This window comes from Salvia splendens, chromosome 11, assembly GCF_004379255.2.
Source record: "Salvia splendens isolate huo1 chromosome 11, SspV2, whole genome shotgun sequence".
Taxonomy (NCBI): Eukaryota; Viridiplantae; Streptophyta; class Magnoliopsida; order Lamiales; family Lamiaceae; genus Salvia; species Salvia splendens.
Genome location: NC_056042.1, coordinates 15,997,200 through 16,017,292, shown reverse-complemented (window position 1 = coordinate 16,017,292; position 20,093 = coordinate 15,997,200). Strand labels below are relative to the sequence as shown.

Genomic DNA, 20,093 nt, shown 5'->3' with positions numbered 1-20,093 from the left:
CAATACACACTATACATAATATAATACACAAACTACACATATTATAAGCAAAGTACACACATTAAGCATTCATACTAACCATAAACAAAGTAAACGCAATGTAAACAAAAAATCCATCACACACTATACAAACACACACCTACAAAAAATATACACTACAGGCATATATATACACAAAAATACATGCACAACACACATACTTACACAACCTATAAACAACACACATACTTACACAACCTATAAACAAAGTACATGCCCTGTAAACACAAAATAACAATGCGCTACACACACATACAAAAAATATACAAAGCATACACAAAATACACACATATACAACACTACACATTACACACTATATATACAAAATACGCAAATTACACGCTATAAACCAAATATACACTATATACACAAAATGCACGCACTAGACATATACATTAGAAAATATACACTACACACACAATATACAAAGTGTAACACACTGCACACATTATCCAAAAAATACAAACAACACACTACACATTCTACCAAAAAATACAGACTATACACAAGATACAAGATATACATGAACTGAAAATACACATAGCACATACTATAAACACACTATACACAAAAGACACACACTACATATGCAACACGCATTTCAAACTCACAATACACAAGCACAAAATACATACTATACACAAAATACAAGTACTCCAAACACACATAACAAAGTGTATGCTTTGTAAACACAAAATACAATGCACTGCAAACACACAAAATACACTATACAAAAAATCCATACACAATACACACACCATACAGAAAATTCGTACAAGTACAAAAAACATACACTGCACACACACATATACAAAAAATACATGCACTACACAAAACACACAACACACACAAAATACATATTGCACACACATAATATAAAAGGTGAAAAACACTGCACACATTATGCAAAAAATACTATTAGCTACACACCCTACTCAATATATAACACTACACATACACTACACGGTACACATTACGCACACTATACACAAAATGCACGAGTTACACATACACTATAAACCAAATACACATTATATACACAATATGCACGCACTATACATACATACAGAAGATACAAACCGCGCGTGCACACACAATACACACTGCAGACATTATGTAAAAAAATACAAACTACACACACTACACATACTAAAAAAACACACACCATACACAACATATACATGAACTGAAAATACACACATACACATTATACACACAATACATTGCAACCGAAACTATACACAAAACACACACACTGTGAACAAAATACATAAACTTCACATACTACACAGCAAACAAAAATACACACATTACACGCACGCACAATACATTGCAATCATACACAAACCAAATATACTAATCAAACTATACACAAAAAAAAAACACTTTACACATACACTATGCAAAAAATACACACATTACAAACTATACACAAAACACACACTTTACACATACACTATGCAAAAAATACACACAATACAAACTATACACAAAAAATAAACAATTTACACATACACTATGCAAAAAATACACACATTACACACATAAAATACGCAAATTACACATACACTATATACACAAAATACTGTTACTAACATATATACACAGAAAATACATACTATACACACAATTCTCAATGTGTAATTCACTACAAACATTTTACAAAAAATACACAACTACACACACAAAATATACATACTAAATATGCTTAAAAACACACCATATACACAAAATATAGATAAATTGAATATACGACACATAACACACTATACGCAAAATACCCGCACTGGACACAAACTATACAAAAAACACACACACCATGTACCTACACATAGCACACACTATACAAAAAATACACGCACTGGGTACAAGTAACACACAAAATACACGCACTGGATAACACAAACTACACACAAAGTATACACAAAATACACACACTTCACATATCATACACTAAACACAAAATAACACAATACATTGCAACCAAATATACTAATTTTCTATACACAAAACACTCAGTACACTTTACACACTAGGAAAAAAATACACAAATTTCACATACTACGCACTAAATAAAAATACACATTACACACACTATACACACAATACATTTCAATCATACACAAACCAAACATATTAATCGAACTATCGAACCATACACAAAATACAAACAATTTACACACACTATGCACAAAATACACATAATATACACAAAATAAATATGCTACTAACGGTATACACTACGACGCTACGACGTAGTACACACACTATACACTACATAAATTATACATGCACTATGAATACAATACACACTATACGTTGAACACAATACACACACGCTATACACGAAGTGCAAACTTCACACTACATACGTTGAACACAATACACGAAGTGCAAACTTCACACTACACATAAAATACACACAATACACTATACACAAGACAAACGGACAAAATACAATATACACAAATCACACGCACTATACACAAAATACACATACTTCACACTATGCACGCACTATACACACAATGCACATACTTTACACGCTCCACACTACTTACATTGCACACAATACACAAGCTATTACAAACACGATGCTACACACACACACTATATTACACAAAATATATATACATTATACACACCGCACACACAATACAAACACCTACACTATAAATAAAAAAATACTCAAGTAGGTAAATTCACACTGCATAAATTACACAATATACACAAACTACACATATTATAAGCAAAGTACACACATTACGCATTCATACTAACCTATAAACAAAGTAAACGCAATGTAAACAAAAAATCCATCACACACTATACAAACACACACCTACAAAAATTATACACTACAGGCATATATATACACAAAAATACATGCACAACACACATGCTTACACAACCTATAAACAAAGTACATGCCCTGTAAACACAAAATAACAATGCGCTACACACACATACAAAAAATATACAAAGCATACACAAAATACACACATATACAACACTACACATTACACACTATATATACAAAATACGCAAATTACACGCTATAAACCAAATATACACTATATACACAAAATGCACGCACTAGACATATACATTAGAAAATATACACTACACACACAATATACAAAGTGTAACACACTGCACACATTATCCAAAAAATACGAACAACACACTACACATTCTACCAAAAAATACAGACTATACACAAGATACAAGATATACATGAACTGAAAATACACATAGCACATACTATAAACACACTATACACAAAAGACACACTACATATGCAACACGCATTTCAAACTCACAATACACAAGCACAAAATACATACTATACACAAAATACAAGTACTCCAAACACACATAACAAAGTGTATGCTTTGTAAACACAAAATACAATGCACTGCAAACACACAAAATACACTATACAAAAAATCCATACACAATACACACACCATACAGAAAATTCGTACAAGTACAAAAAACATACACTGCACACACACATATACAAAAAATACATGCACTACACAAAACACACAACACACACAAAATACATATTGCACACACATAATATAAAAGGTGAAAAACACTGCACACATTATGCAAAAAATACTATCAGCTACACACCCTACTCAATATATAGCACTACACATACACTACACGGTACACATTACGCACACTATACACAAAATGCACGAGTTACACATACACTATAAACCAAATACACATTATATACACAATATGCACGCACTATACATACATACAGAAGATACAAACCGCGCGTGCACACACAATACACACTGCAGACATTATGTAAAAAAATACAAACTACACACACTACACATACTAAAAAAACACACACCATACACAACATATACATGAACTGAAAATACACACATACACATTATACACACAATACATTGCAACCGAAACTATACACAAAACACACACACTGTGAACAAAATACATAAACTTCACATACTACACAGCAAACAAAAATACACACATTACACGCACGCACAATACATTGCAATCATACACAAACCAAATATACTAATCAAACTATACACAAAAAAAAAACACTTTACACATACACTATGCAAAAAATACACACATTACAAACTATACACAAAACACACACTTTACACATACACTATGCAAAAAATACACACAATACAAACTATACACAAAAAATAAACAATTTACACATACACTATATACACAAAATACTGTTACTAACATATATACACAGAATATACATACTATACACACAATTCTCAATGTGTAATTCACTACAAACATTTTACAAATAATACACAACTACACACACAAAATATACATACTAAATATGCTTAAAAAACACACCATATACACAAAATATAGATAAATTGAAAATAAGACACATAACACACTATACGCAAAATAACCGTACTGGACACAAACTATACAAAAAAACACACACACCATGTACCTACACATAGCACACACTATACAAAAAATACACGCACTGGGTACAAGTAACACACAAAATACACGCATTGGATAACACAAACTACACACAAAGTATACACAAAATACACACACTTCACATATCATACACTAAACACAAAATAACACAATACATTGCAACCAAATATACTAATTTTCTATACACAAAACACTCAGTACACTTTACACACTAGGAAAAAAATACACAAATTTCACATACTACGCACTAAATAAAAATACACATTACACACACTATACACACAATACATTTCAATCATACACAAACCAAACATATTAATCGAACTATCGAACCATACACAAAATACAAACAATTTACACACACTATGCACAAAATACACATAATATACACAAAATAAATATGCTACTAACGGTATACACTACGACGCTACGACGTAGTACACACACTATACACTACATAAATTATACATGCACTATGAATACAATACACACTATATACGTTGAACACAATACACACACGCTATACACGAAGTGCAAACTTCACACTACACACTACATACGTTGAACACAATACACGAAGTGCAAACTTCACACTACACATAAAATACACACAATACACTATACACAAGACAAACGGACAAAATACAATATACACAAATCACACGCACTATACACAAAATACACATACTTCACACTATGCACGCACTATACACACAATGCACATACTTTACACGCTCCACACTACTTACATTGCACACAATACACAAGCTATTACAAACACGATGCTACACACACACACTATATTACACAAAATATATATACATTATACACACCGCACACACAATACAAACACCTACACTATAAATAAAAAATACTCATGTAGGTAAATTCACACTGCATAAATTACACAATATACACAAACTACACATATTATAAGCAAAGTACACACATTACGCATTCATACTAACCTATAAACAAAGTAAACGCAATGTAAACAAAAAATCCATCACACACTATACAAACACACACCTACAAAAATTATACACTACAGGCATATATATACACAAAAATACATGCACAACACACATGCTTACACAACCTATAAACAAAGTACATGCCCTGTAAACACAAAATAACAATGCGCTACACACACATACAAAAAATATACAAAGCATACACTAAATACACACATATACAACACTACACATTATACACTATATATACAAAATACGCAAATTACACGCTATAAACCAAATATACACTATATACACAAAATGCACGCACTAGACATATACATTAGAAAATATACACTACACACACAATATACAAAGTGTAACACACTGCACACATTATCCAAAAATACAAACAACACACTACACATTCTACCAAAAAATATAGACTATACACAAGATACAAGATATACATGAACTGAAAATACACATAGCACATAATATAAACACACTATACACAAAAGAGACACACTACATATGCAACACGCATTTGAAACTCACAATACACAAGCACAAAATACATACTATACACAAAATACAAGTACTCCAAACACACATAACAAAGTGTATGCTTTGTAAACACAAAATACAATGCACTGCAAACACACAAAATACACTATACAAAAAATCCATACACAATACACACACCATACAGAAAATTCGTACAAGTACAAAAAACATACACTATACAAAAAATCCATACACAATACACACTATACATAATATAATACACAAACTACACATATTATAAGCAAAGTACACACATTAAGCATTCATACTAACCATAAACAAAGTAAACGCAATGTAAACAAAAAATCCATCACACACTATACAAACACACACCTACAAAAATATACACTACAGGCATATATATACACAAAAATACATGCACAACACACATACTTACACAACCTATAAACAACACACATACTTACACAACCTATAAACAAAGTACATGCCCTGTAAACACAAAATAACAATGCGCTACACACACATACAAAAAATATACAAAGCATACACAAAATACACACATATACAACACTACACATTACACACTATATATACAAAATACGCAAATTACACGCTATAAACCAAATATACACTATATACACAAAATGCACGCACTAGACATACATATACATTAGAAAATATACACTACACACACAATATACAAAGTGTAACACACTGCACACATTATCCAAAAATACAAACAACACACTACACATTCTACCAAAAAATACAGACTATACACAAGATACAAGATATACATGAACTGAAAATACACATAGCACATACTATAAACACACTATACACAAAAGACACACACTACATATGCTACACGCATTTCAAACTCACAATACACAAGCACAAAATACATACTATACACAAAATACAAGTACTCCAAACACACATAACAAAGTGTATGCTTTGTAAACACAAAATACAATGCACTGCAAACACACAAAATACACTATACAAAAAATCCATACACAATACACACACCATACAGAAAATTCGTACAAGTACAAAAAACATACACTGCACACACACATATACAAAAAATACATGCACTACACAAAACACACAACACACACAAAATACATATTGCACACACATAATATAAAAGGTGAAAAACACTGCACACATTATGCAAAAAATACTATTAGCTACACACCCTACTCAATATATAACACTACACATACACTACACGGTACACATTACGCACACTATACACAAAATGCACGAGTTACACATACACTATAAACCAAATACACATTATATACACAATATGCACGCACTATACATACATACAGAAGATACAAACCGCGCGTGCACACACAATACACACTGCAGACATTATGTAAAAAAATACAAACTACACACACTACACATACTAAAAAAACACACACCATACACAACATATACATGAACTGAAAATACACACATACACATTATACACACAATACATTGCAACCGAAACTATACACAAAACACACGCACTGTGAACAAAATACATAAACTTCATATACTACACAGCAAACAAAAATACACACATTACATGCACGCACAGTACATTGCAATCATACACAAACCAAATATACTAATCAAACTATACACAAAAAACAAACACTTTACACATACACTATGCAAAAAATACACACATTACAAACTATACACAAAACACACACTTTACACATACACTATGCAAAAAATACACACAATACAAACTATACACAAAAAACAAACAATTTACACATACACTATGCAAAAAATACACACATTACACACACAAAATACGCAAATTACACATACACTATATACACAAAATACTGTTACTAACATATATACACAGAAAATACATACTATACACACAATTCTCAATGTGTAATTCACTACAAACATTTTACAAAAAATACACAACTACACACACAAAATATACATACTAAATATGCTTAAAAAACACACCATATACACAAAATATAGATAAATTGAAAATAAGACACATAGCACACACTATACAAAAAATACACGCACTGGACACAAACTATACAAAAAACACACACACCATGTACCTACACATAGCACACACTATACAAAAAATACACGCACTGGGTACAAGTAACACACAAAATACACGCACTGGATAACACAAACTACACACAAAGTATACACAAAATACACACACTTCACATATCATACACTAAACACAAAATAACACAATACATTGCAACCAAATATACTAATTTTCTATACACAAAACACTCAGTACACTTTACACACTAGGAAAAAAATACACAAATTACACATACTACGCACTAAATAAAATACACATTACACACACTATACACACAATACATTTCAATCATACACAAACCAAACATATTAATCGAACTATCGAACCATACACAAAATACAAACAATTTACACACACTATGCACAAAATACACATAATATACACAAAATAAATATGCTACTAACGGTATACACTACGACGCTACGACGTAGTACACACACTATACACTACATAAATTATACATGCACTATGAATACAATACACACTACATACGTTGAACACAATACACACACGCTATACACGAAGTGCAAACTTCACACTACATACGTTGAACACAATACACGAAGTGCAAACTTCACACTACACATAAAATACACACAATACACTATACACAAGACAAACGGACAAAATACAATATACACAAATCACACGCACTATACACAAAATACACATACTTCACACTATGCACGCACTATACACACAATGCACATACTTTACACGCTCCACACTACTTACATTGCACACAATACACAAGCTATTACAAACACGATGCTACACACACACATTATATTACACAAAATATATATACATTATACACACCGCACACACAATACAAACACCTACACTATAAATAAAAAAATACTCATGTAGGTAAATTCACATTGCATAAATTACACAATATACACAAACTACACATATTATAAGCAAAGTACACACATTACGCATTCATACTAACCTATAAACAAAGTAAACGCAATGTAAACAAAAAATCCATCACACACTATACAAACACACACCTACAAAAATTATACACTACAGGCATATATATACACAAAAATACATGCACAACACACATGCTTACACAACCTATAAACAAAGTACATGCCCTGTAAACACAAAATAACAATGCGCTACACACACATATACACAAAATACACACATATACAACAACACTACACATTACACACTATATATACAAAATATGCAAATTACACGCTATAAACCAAATATACACTATATACACAAAATGCACGCACTAGACATATAAATTAGAAAATATACACTACACACACAATATACAAAGTGTAACACACTGCACACATTATCCAAAAAATACGAACAACACACTACACATTCTACCAAAAAATACAGACTATACACAAGATACAAGATATACATGAAATGAAAATACACATAGCACATACTATAAACACACTATACACAAAAGACACACACTACATATGCAACACGCATTTGAAACTCACAATACACAAGCACAAAATACATACTATACACAAAATACAAGTACTCAAAACACACATAACAAAGTGTATGCTTTGTACACACAAAATACAATGCACTGCAAACACACAAAATACACCATACAAAAAATACATTCACAATACACACACTATACAGAAAATTCGTACAAGTACATAAAACATACACTGCACACACACATATACAAAAAATACATGCACTACACAAAACACACAACACACACAAAATACATATTGCACACACATAATATAAAAGGTGAAACACATTGCACACATTATGCAAAAAATACTATCAGCTACACACCCTACTAAATATATAACACTACATATATACTACACGGTACACATTACGCACACTATACACAAAATGCACGAGTTACACATACACTATAAACCAAATACATATTATATATACAATATGCACGCACTATACATACATACAGAAGATACAAACCGCGCGTGCACTATAAAAAACACACACCATACACAACAAATGCAAGAACTGAAAATACACACATACACATTATACACGTTATACACACAATACATTGCAACCGAACATACTACTTAAACTATACACAAAACACACACACTGTGAACAAAATACGTAAACTTCACATACTACATAGCAAACAAAATACACGCATTACATGCACGCATAGTACATTGCAATCATACACAAACCAAATATACTAATCAAACTATACACAAAAAAAAACACTTTACACATACACTATGCAAAAAATACACACATTACAAACTATACAAAAAACAAACAATTTACACATACACTATGCAAAAAATACACACATTACACACACAAAATACGCAATTACACATACACTATATACACAATACTGTTACTAGCATATATACAGAAAATACATACTATACACACAATTCTCAATGTGTAATTCACTACAAACATTATACAAAAAATACACAACTACACACACAAAATATACATACTAAATATGCTTAAAAAAACACACCATATACACAAAATATAGATAAATTGAAAATAAGGCACATAACACACTATACGCAAAATACACGCACTTGACACAAACTATACAAAAAACACACACACCATGTACCTACACATAGCACACACTATACAAAAAATACACGCAATGGGTACAAGTAACACACAAAATACACGCACTGATACAAGTTTAACACAAACTATACACAAAGTATACACAAAATACACACACTTCACATATCATACACTAAACACAAAATAACACAATACATTGCACTATGAACACAATATACACACGCTATACACGAAGTGCAAACTTCACACTACACACTACATACGTTGAACACAATACACACACTATACACGAAGTGCAAACTTCACACTACACATAAAATACGGACAAAATACACTATACACAAGACAAACGGACAAAATACAATATACACAAATCACACTATGCAGCACTATACCCACAATGCACATACTTTACACAACAATGCACATACTTTACACGCTCCACACTACTTACATTGCACACAATACACAACCTATAACAAACACGACGCTACACACAAACTATATTACACAAAATATATATACATTATACACACCGCACACACAATACAAACACCTACGCTATAAATAAAAAATACTCATGTAGGTAAATTCACACTGCATAAATTACACAATATACACAAACTACACATATTATAAGCAAAGTACACACATTACGCATTCATACTAACCTATAAACAAAGTAAACACAATGTAAACAAAAAATCCATCACACACTATACAAACACACACCTACAAAAATATACACTACAGGCATATATACACAAAAATAACTACATGCACAACACACATACTTACACAACCTATAAACAAAGTACATGCCATGTAAACACAAAATAACAATGCGCTACACACACATACAAAAAATATACAAAGCATACACAAAATACACACATATACAACACTACACATTACACACTATATATACAAAATACGCAAATTACACGCTATAAACCAAATATACACTGTATACACAAAATGCACGCACTAGACATACACATAGAAAATATACACTACACACACAATATACAAAGTGTAACACACTGCACACATTATGCAAAAATACGAACAACACACTACACATTCTACCAAAAAATACACACTATACACACGATACAAGATATACATGAACTGAAAATACACATAGCACATACTATAAACACACTATACACAAAAGACACACACTATACAAAAATTACACGCTCTAAATACAACTTCCTTAGCTTAATAAGACTTTGGATACTGGTTGAGACATAGACAGTAAACCCTAAACCTTTAACACATCATTACCTTATCAACCAAGCTAGGAAGAAAGATGGGGTACCGCAATGTAGCCCACACTTCTCAACATAACCTGAAGCACGCGAAGAAATTCAAGTACCTTATCAAAGTTACAGAAGGTCAAGAGTCAAGAAATGATCCGAGATAGTATAAATATGGTAAATAAGAATTATAAGAACATATATATTAACGGGATGTAACACTCTTAGAAAGCTAGATATTAGAGAATCAATAACAATTTGTAATTCATCAATTCCACAAACATTTTGAATAATCAAATGTTCAATAACAAGTCTCCTGAGTATACTCATCAAATATGGTATCACTCATTTCTTTTTCAAAAATACCATTTGATAAATTCAGAGAGCAAAGCCCACGGGCATGCTGCAAACAAATTAATAAAATCCTATTTACCTTTAATAAGCATGATGTGTTGGATTCAAAAACCACAACACAAACCACTTCAAGAGTATATATCTAAGACTTCAATCACCTCCCTTCCCATGGATGGAAGAGCCTGTGTATTATGAACAAATCGAAGGTTTAATGAAAATTTCAAAAGTTACACAATCAAAACTAGAATTTATGTTGAAATAACCTTCTGCAGCATCTCAATGCCATCAACTTGCTTTTGAAGTCAGCACTTAAGAGCCTCCGATCAGATCCTCCCAAAAGATTTCATGACATTATTCTGTTTGAGAAGCAAAGTCACTTTCTAACATCTATAAGAATGAAACATATCATCAGATGCAAAAACAAGTCAGCACTGATGGTCTTACACCATTTACCCAAACCCAAAAGCTGACAAAAGTTCTAAAAAGTTGTATGAAGGCATCCCACAAAATTAATAAAGAAATCTTAAAAGAGAACAGAAACCTAAAGATCTTGAATTTGCTCTATACGCAATTCTTCGATTTTGAATCTGGCAACAATAATCCTTTCCGTGTCAACCAACGAGAGTAAGACTAAGTTAATAATACACTTTGTTTACATAAAAGATACAGCACTGTTTGTAGCCTGTAGTTACCAAAATATTTGCACCTTGTTTCCCTAAAAAATAAATTTGTACCAACCTTGGTTGAATCCTTCATGCTAATGTTGATGTCTTGAACACACAAGATGGATTCTTGCCTGTATCCCTTGTTAGGCTAAACAGGACATCAATTAACAAAACAATTATGGTTCAAAAGAAAGATATATGGTTGAGAAGAAAGATATTAACCACAGAACGCATACTGAAGGTGCATTTCTACTTCCATGCCCAGATTCGCGGTCGCCATGACCATTTATTCTGTCTTTAGGCTGCTTTTAAACGCGATGCTTGACAAAACAAATCTACCTTGAAAACTCCATATGGCTTCAGTCGTTATCAAATAATAGCCAAAGCAGAATCTTGTATATCTTTCAAATTTTTTGATACCAATAAGGGGAGAGATATAAGATAGGTCTAGCGCCATCCGACAGCTAAAAGAGTTGGCAAACCTCAATCAAGTAATAAAATTTTTGGATATTCATACGGTTTCTCATCCACAAACCCTCAATATTTCATTAAAGCATGCAGTCAAACATGCAATCATTGTTTTCAGTAAGTTGCAATTCATATGTTTGAGGGACAGGTTTACACCCAAAAAAGTGGGATATAATAAAATGAACGCACGATGCAAAACCATAATTTAAGTGGGAAAACACATACATATGACCTAAATATGCAACTGTTACAAATAAGGTCAAACAGTAATTTGAACCCTAACCTTCAAGCAGCTCTTTCCACCCAACACTTTTTAGTTGAGTAATTGTCTCTACTTGAATAAGGGATCCTAATCTGCTCTAAATCTCTTCCAAACTCATTTCAGTTTGCTGTAAAGAAAACTGTTTTAGTTAGTCAAAAAGATCTATCGTGGGTGTCCCTAATAATGTATTCAGCATACAACAGGTAAGAGGGGAAAAACAGCAGCTCTGACCTCGACATCTTCATGCTCCATAGGCTTAGAAACTTTTGTTTTTTGTCCTCCATCACCCTTCTTGTTAATACAAGATTTTCCAGACGTGGCTTTCTTAGTGGCAGCCGACTAAGAAAGAGATGTGTATAAAACAAGCAAAACGGGAGAGTCAACAGTGGTTAACCATATGTTTATGTGAAGTAGCTAGGCGTCTAGAATACGTGCTCATAATGTGTCTCCTTGTGTAATAGTAATAGTTTACATTGTACTTACCAATGCAACAATAGGCTTCTTTCCACTAAGCATGAGCATGTTTGTGATCATATACTTACGGCGAATGATGTATTCCAATTCCATAATCCTCGGCAAAAATAAGAGAAATTTATCATAAAGAATACTAGTAATTAACAATGTTATGGATGGCGTATGACGGCCAACGCAAAAACCGCCACTCGGATATGGCGTAAAGGTATGGCGCGGGATATGGCAATCGATAAAATATTATGAATATACATACATATCAATTCAAAAATTAGAAAATAAAAAAAAATGAAATATATCTGCTATTAAAACAATGTCATAATGTAATATATGTGCTATTAAAGAAAGCATAATGTCATAACCAATTATATAATATGCCTAATACTTATGGTTCAATAATCAAAACACAAAACCGTCATCATTATAATAATAATAATTATTATTATTTTATGTTTTTATTATAATTTAGAAATAACTAATTATGAAAATTTAAAATAATGACTATAATTATTATTAGTAGTATTATTATATTATTTCTTATTATAATGTTACATACTTGAACTAACTTAATATGAAAATTGAATCAAATTATTAAAATTATGCATTATAATAATAATAATTATTATTATTATGTTTTTAATAAATAATTAAGTAAGAAAATTTTAAAATAAGTTTAATATTTTTGATTATATTAAAATGATTATTATTATTTATTAATAAAATTTTAATTATCATTACATCATTCAACTAAGGCGGGGGCGGCAGGGAAACTAGAGCATTGGGGTGGCGCCACTGCATGAGCCACATTCATGTAAATGATCAAGCCTTCACAGAAGTTATATACATGACAGAAGAGTTTCAGTATTGGGATTTGAAGGTACAATAATTGTCTTTTGAAGAATTCAGGAGTTTCTAAATGATTCAACTATTTATAATATTATGATTGTAAATCTATGTTAGTAGCGCAAAAGACTCATAATAAACCTGTAACTGATAGTATAAGAGAATACCTTGCTTGACTTCTCAAGTGGCTGTCCCATTGCAGTCCCAAGAGCACCAATTGTTGACAAAGTAGTAATAATCAAATCTTAAGAGATTATAAGCACATCAAATGATGAAGTACGCTCTGCGTTATGCGTTATCCTGCATGTGCAATACGGCCACCAACAACAATTATATTCATAAGAAGAGAGAAAAACTAGCCATGCTTGCCAAATAAGTTTTACAGTGATAGTTACTAGAATCTTTAACATCAGAACATTCAAAGCTCTCAAAAGTTGATTTCCATCATCCATCTGTGGAACCCTATCAAAAGTTGACTTCCAAAGGCCATAGCAACAGTTCCGTGATGAAACTATCAAGAGTACTCTCCTTAACTGTATAAGCAAGCCTTCAAAAAAAGTCTGCAACTAAAGCAATAACAACTTCAGACCTCAATTAACACCCAACTAATCAAAATCATGACATGAATCTTCAATATTAGGGGCGTTATTAGTTAAAAGGTCAGTCAGGACATATTTACAAGATCTTGAAAAGGCACCAGTCAAAATCGTACACATTCTCGCTCGGAGCATCTTAGGGCAGCTCTAGGATCTCCTGGCTTGCCTTCCTCTTCTCCATCACTCGTATGAAAAGTCTAAATGAACAACCCCACAATAGTTAGTTATAAGCTCACCAAGAATCTTATAGCCTATCGCCAAAGTATTTGGATGCAACTTTGAGGGTGTCTCCATCTCGTTCAGCAGTGCAAGGATTTTAACCGGCTACTTATCTGCCAAGAGGAACACATGGAAAGATATAGCATACAAAGACAAGAAAGCACTAGAGACTCAACTCCATCAACTTAGCTTTTTGAAGTCAGCCCAATGCAGATCCTCTCGAAAGTGTTTCATGACATCATTCTGTTTGAGAAGTAAGCAAAGCCACTTACGAACATCTATAAAGAATGTAGTATACCGTCATATGCAAAAACAATACATAAGCCACACAACATCAAAATAAGTGCTAAAAAGTTCTACTAAAAAAGTTGTATGAAGGCCATCTCAGTGGTATTGAAAAGCTAATCTCATAAAATCAATATAGAAATCTTAAAAGAGAGCAGAAACCTCAAGATCTTGAATTTCCTCTATACGCAATTCTTCTAATTTGAATCTGCGAACAATAATCCTTTCTCTGTCATCCTGCGAGAGTAACACTAAGTTAATAATCTACTTTCTTGCCATAAAAGATACAGCACTGTTTGCAGCGTTACCAAAAAAATTGCACCTTGTTTCCCTAAAAATACAACGTGTCACCTTGTTGTAACTGAAAGTTAATGTCTTGAAAAAACTGCCTGGATCCCTTGTTAGGTTCAGCTATCTAAATAAACAGGACATCAATTAAAAAATACATTATGGTCCAGAAGAAAGATATTAACCACAGAAAACATACTGAAGATGCATTTCTGCTTCCATGCCAGGATTCGTGGTTGCCATGACCATTTGGTTTTGCTGTCATTAGGCTGCTTTCTGACGTGGTGCTTGACGAAACATATCCACCAGATTCATAATTATCTGCAATGCATGTGTGGCATAAGAAAAATAATAAAATGATATGAAAAAGAGGAGTAACATAATATATTTTTTATTAGGAGATGAGTGAGTTAATGGAAAGTAACATAATACCTTGCAAAGCTCCATATGGCTTCAGTTGTATGCCAATAATAGCTAAAGCACAGAACCTTGTATATCTCTCAAATTTTTGGACACTATAAGGGGAGAGATATATAAGATAGGTCTGGCGCCGTCACTCAACCAATCCAGCAAGTTGTCTTGATAGCCAATAAAAAAAATCCTTGCGCCCTTTTGCGCCTACTTTAGCGTCTGTGAGAACAGCTGTAATATATGGTAGTGGAAGACAGCAACAAACGATGAGGTCAACGATACTCAAAGCAGGAGTTCGAAAAACACTCTTTTCCGAATAGACTACAGACCATTTTATCAGAATGAGCAACACCAAGCCAAGTATCCAAGGTACACAATGCACACTCAAGCATATGCTTTTTGTTGTCGCCAAGGCATTTCAAGACATCTAAAAGAATACAATGCATGAGCCACATTCATGTAAATGATCAATCAAGCCTTGCGGTCAAGAAAACCTGGATTGAGTTACGGACTTGTGGTCAAGAAAACTTCACGAGCAATCTTTTTGGTTGATGCAAGTTCGGTTAGTTCAGCAACTGCCTCTTTCCTCTCTCACCATTTTGAAACTTTCTAAAAATAAAATACAAAAAAGTATGAATAAAAGGTTACATTAAATAATTTTTTGAATATTTATAAATGACATTGATAGGCCACTTACCACCCCTTCCCAAAATCCAGACTTCTCCAAAGGCTTCAATATATCAACTGGACCGACAAGGTCATCCATACTCATCTATATCCTGAGATTGATAGGAATATATCTTAGACTCGTAAAAGACAGCCATAAATCAATGCCACTAAGGTAAAACTAAGCGAAAGTATAATTGCAGCAGTACCATTTAGGGTTTAGATGGTTGGGATTTGGGCAAGAAACAGTGATGCACATAAATTGCGGTTCGTACAAAACCTAGCAGTATCATTTACAGAGACACTTCAATTTATTATAGCTTAAGATGGTTGAGACTTGGGGCAAGAAACAGTGTTGCACATAAATTGCAGTTCAAAGAAAACCTAGAATTGGGCTAGGCTAGGGGGTGGACAGATTCTACAAAAGTAAGAGAAAACATTAAATTGCCTCGTTCCTAGGCTACGTGGTGAATTGAAAACATTGGCCAGAAACATTGTTCACATGCCAAACAATTACTTCAGAGTACACATACCGTCAACAACACTCTCTTCAGTTGGTACAGATCCCATAGCCTTAGAAACAGCTCCTAGTTCGGGCTCCCTTGTCCTGCTCAAACCTGATGAATGGAAAATGCAAGATATAATGATCTCGATCATAAGAATATTTATTTTATACAAGTTGCATTTTTTGTAGAGGCTGAGAGCTGTGTACTCAACAGTGTCATTAGACTCAAGCAAACAAGATACTTACTACTTCTAAGCACATGGAAACGATATTATGCAGAGGTTAAACACAGTTCAAAACTGAAATAAAGGAAGATCATGCCTTCAAAAGTGTCAGTTAGACTCAAGCATCCGGACTTGTGCATTGCCTGAAGAGTTTGGGGTAAGAGCCTCCGTTGAAGAAGGTTTCTTCTCCTTCAATTTCTCCTACACACCGTCACCAAAAATCAACATTGTAATAATGGAGTGCTCATTTCAGTTGGAAGAAGCTCGGCTAGAAAGGAGTTCGGTAAGCTCGGCTTACCGAGCTGGAACTAGCCTGGAACTAGCCGAGAAGAAGAAGAAGGCAGAAGTCGGTAAGCTCAGCGGTAAAGAAGCTCGGTATGGAAGCTCGGTATGGAAGCTCGGTAAGGAAGCTCGGCGTTGAGCTGGAATGAGCCGAGAAGGAAGAGTTCGGTTGTAAGCCGAGAAGGAGTTCGGTATTGAGCCGAAGAAGGAGTTCGGTCTTGAACCGAGAAGGTAGAAGCAACCTAGCCGAACTAGCCGTTGGAGCAGCAGTTAGTTAGCTGAGATGTAGCGGTTATTCTTCTTGCTTTCTTGATTCTTCTTGTAGTTAGTTAGTAGCAGTTGCTACGTGATTATAGAGCTTTAAATAGCTCACCGTGTATGTAGTTTAGAGTAGAGTTTAATCAATAAAGAGTTTTCCAGTTTTCTCTCCAAGATTATCATCTTCAATACTCAAAGTGTGAGTGTGTGTGTTTTCTGCATTGTGTGATCTCATACAACAGTGAGTGTGTGTGTGATCTTATTGAGTGTGTGAAAGCCTTGTGTGCGTAAATCCCAACAAGTGGCGCCGTCTGTGGGAAAGGGATATTGAAGCTGATTTGCAGAGGATCAAACGGTTTCAGAGATGGCAGCAAGGCTTGATGCAGAGAAGTTCACAGGCAAGAATGATTATGGCCTGTGGAAGATGAAGATGAAGGCGGTTTTAATTCAACAAGGCTTGGCGGCAGTTCTTGCAAAACCAGATGAGAAAGGAAAGGCTCCAGTGCTTGATGAAAAAGCTCAGGCAAAGATGGAGGAGATGCAGCTCAAGGCACATTCTGCAGTGATTCTGTGCCTTGGAGATAAGGTCTTGAGGGAAGTTCAAGAAGCCAAGACTGCGGTGGAGATCTTGGACAAGTTAGATGAAGTTTACTTGGCCAAATCCTTGGCTAACCGGCTGTATCTCAAGACGAGGCTGTATGCCTATAGTTTTTCTGGAGATAGGTCCATCATTGAGCAGCTAGAGGAGTTCAACAAGATCATTGATGACCTGGGATCTGTTGATGTCAAGATCTCAGATGAGGATAAGGCCATTCTCACATTGAATGCCTTGCCTAGCTCGTATGACCAGCTAAGTGATGCAATTATCTATGGAAGAGATAAACCTATCACCTATGCAGAAGTCTATTCAGCCTTGATGGCCAAAGAACTCCAGAAGACAGCCAACAGAGGCTCTGCAAGCTCCAATGTTCAAGCTGCAGAGGCCTTGAATGTGAAGAAGTTCAAGAAGCAGAACTTCAAGAAGAAGTTTGAGGGCCCTAAACCCTCAAGTTCAGATGCTCAGAAGGAAACCAGAGCTTGCTATTGGTGCAAGAAACCTGGACATTTGAAGAAAGATTGTCATGCATGGAAGAGAAAGATGGCCTCAGAGGGACACAATCAATCTGATTGTGTGGAGAGTGCTGATCCCCCGGCTCAACTCATGAATATCAGTGATAGTGGGGTCAGTCATAGGTGGATTATGGACTCGGGGTGCAGCTTCCATATGTGCCCCAATAGAAGCTGGTTTCATGATCTTCAAGAAGCATCGGGTACGGTTGTTCTTGGTAATAACCACATTTGTCAGATCAAAGGAATAGGGAAGGTAAAG

General features: G+C 33.7%; 1 pseudogene; it reads right to left on the bottom strand.

Annotated features, from left to right (window-relative positions):
• Positions 1–12,166: 12,166 nt before the first annotated feature.
• Positions 12,167–20,093, bottom strand: part of LOC121755593 — a 37,401-nt pseudogene continuing 29,474 nt past the window's right edge.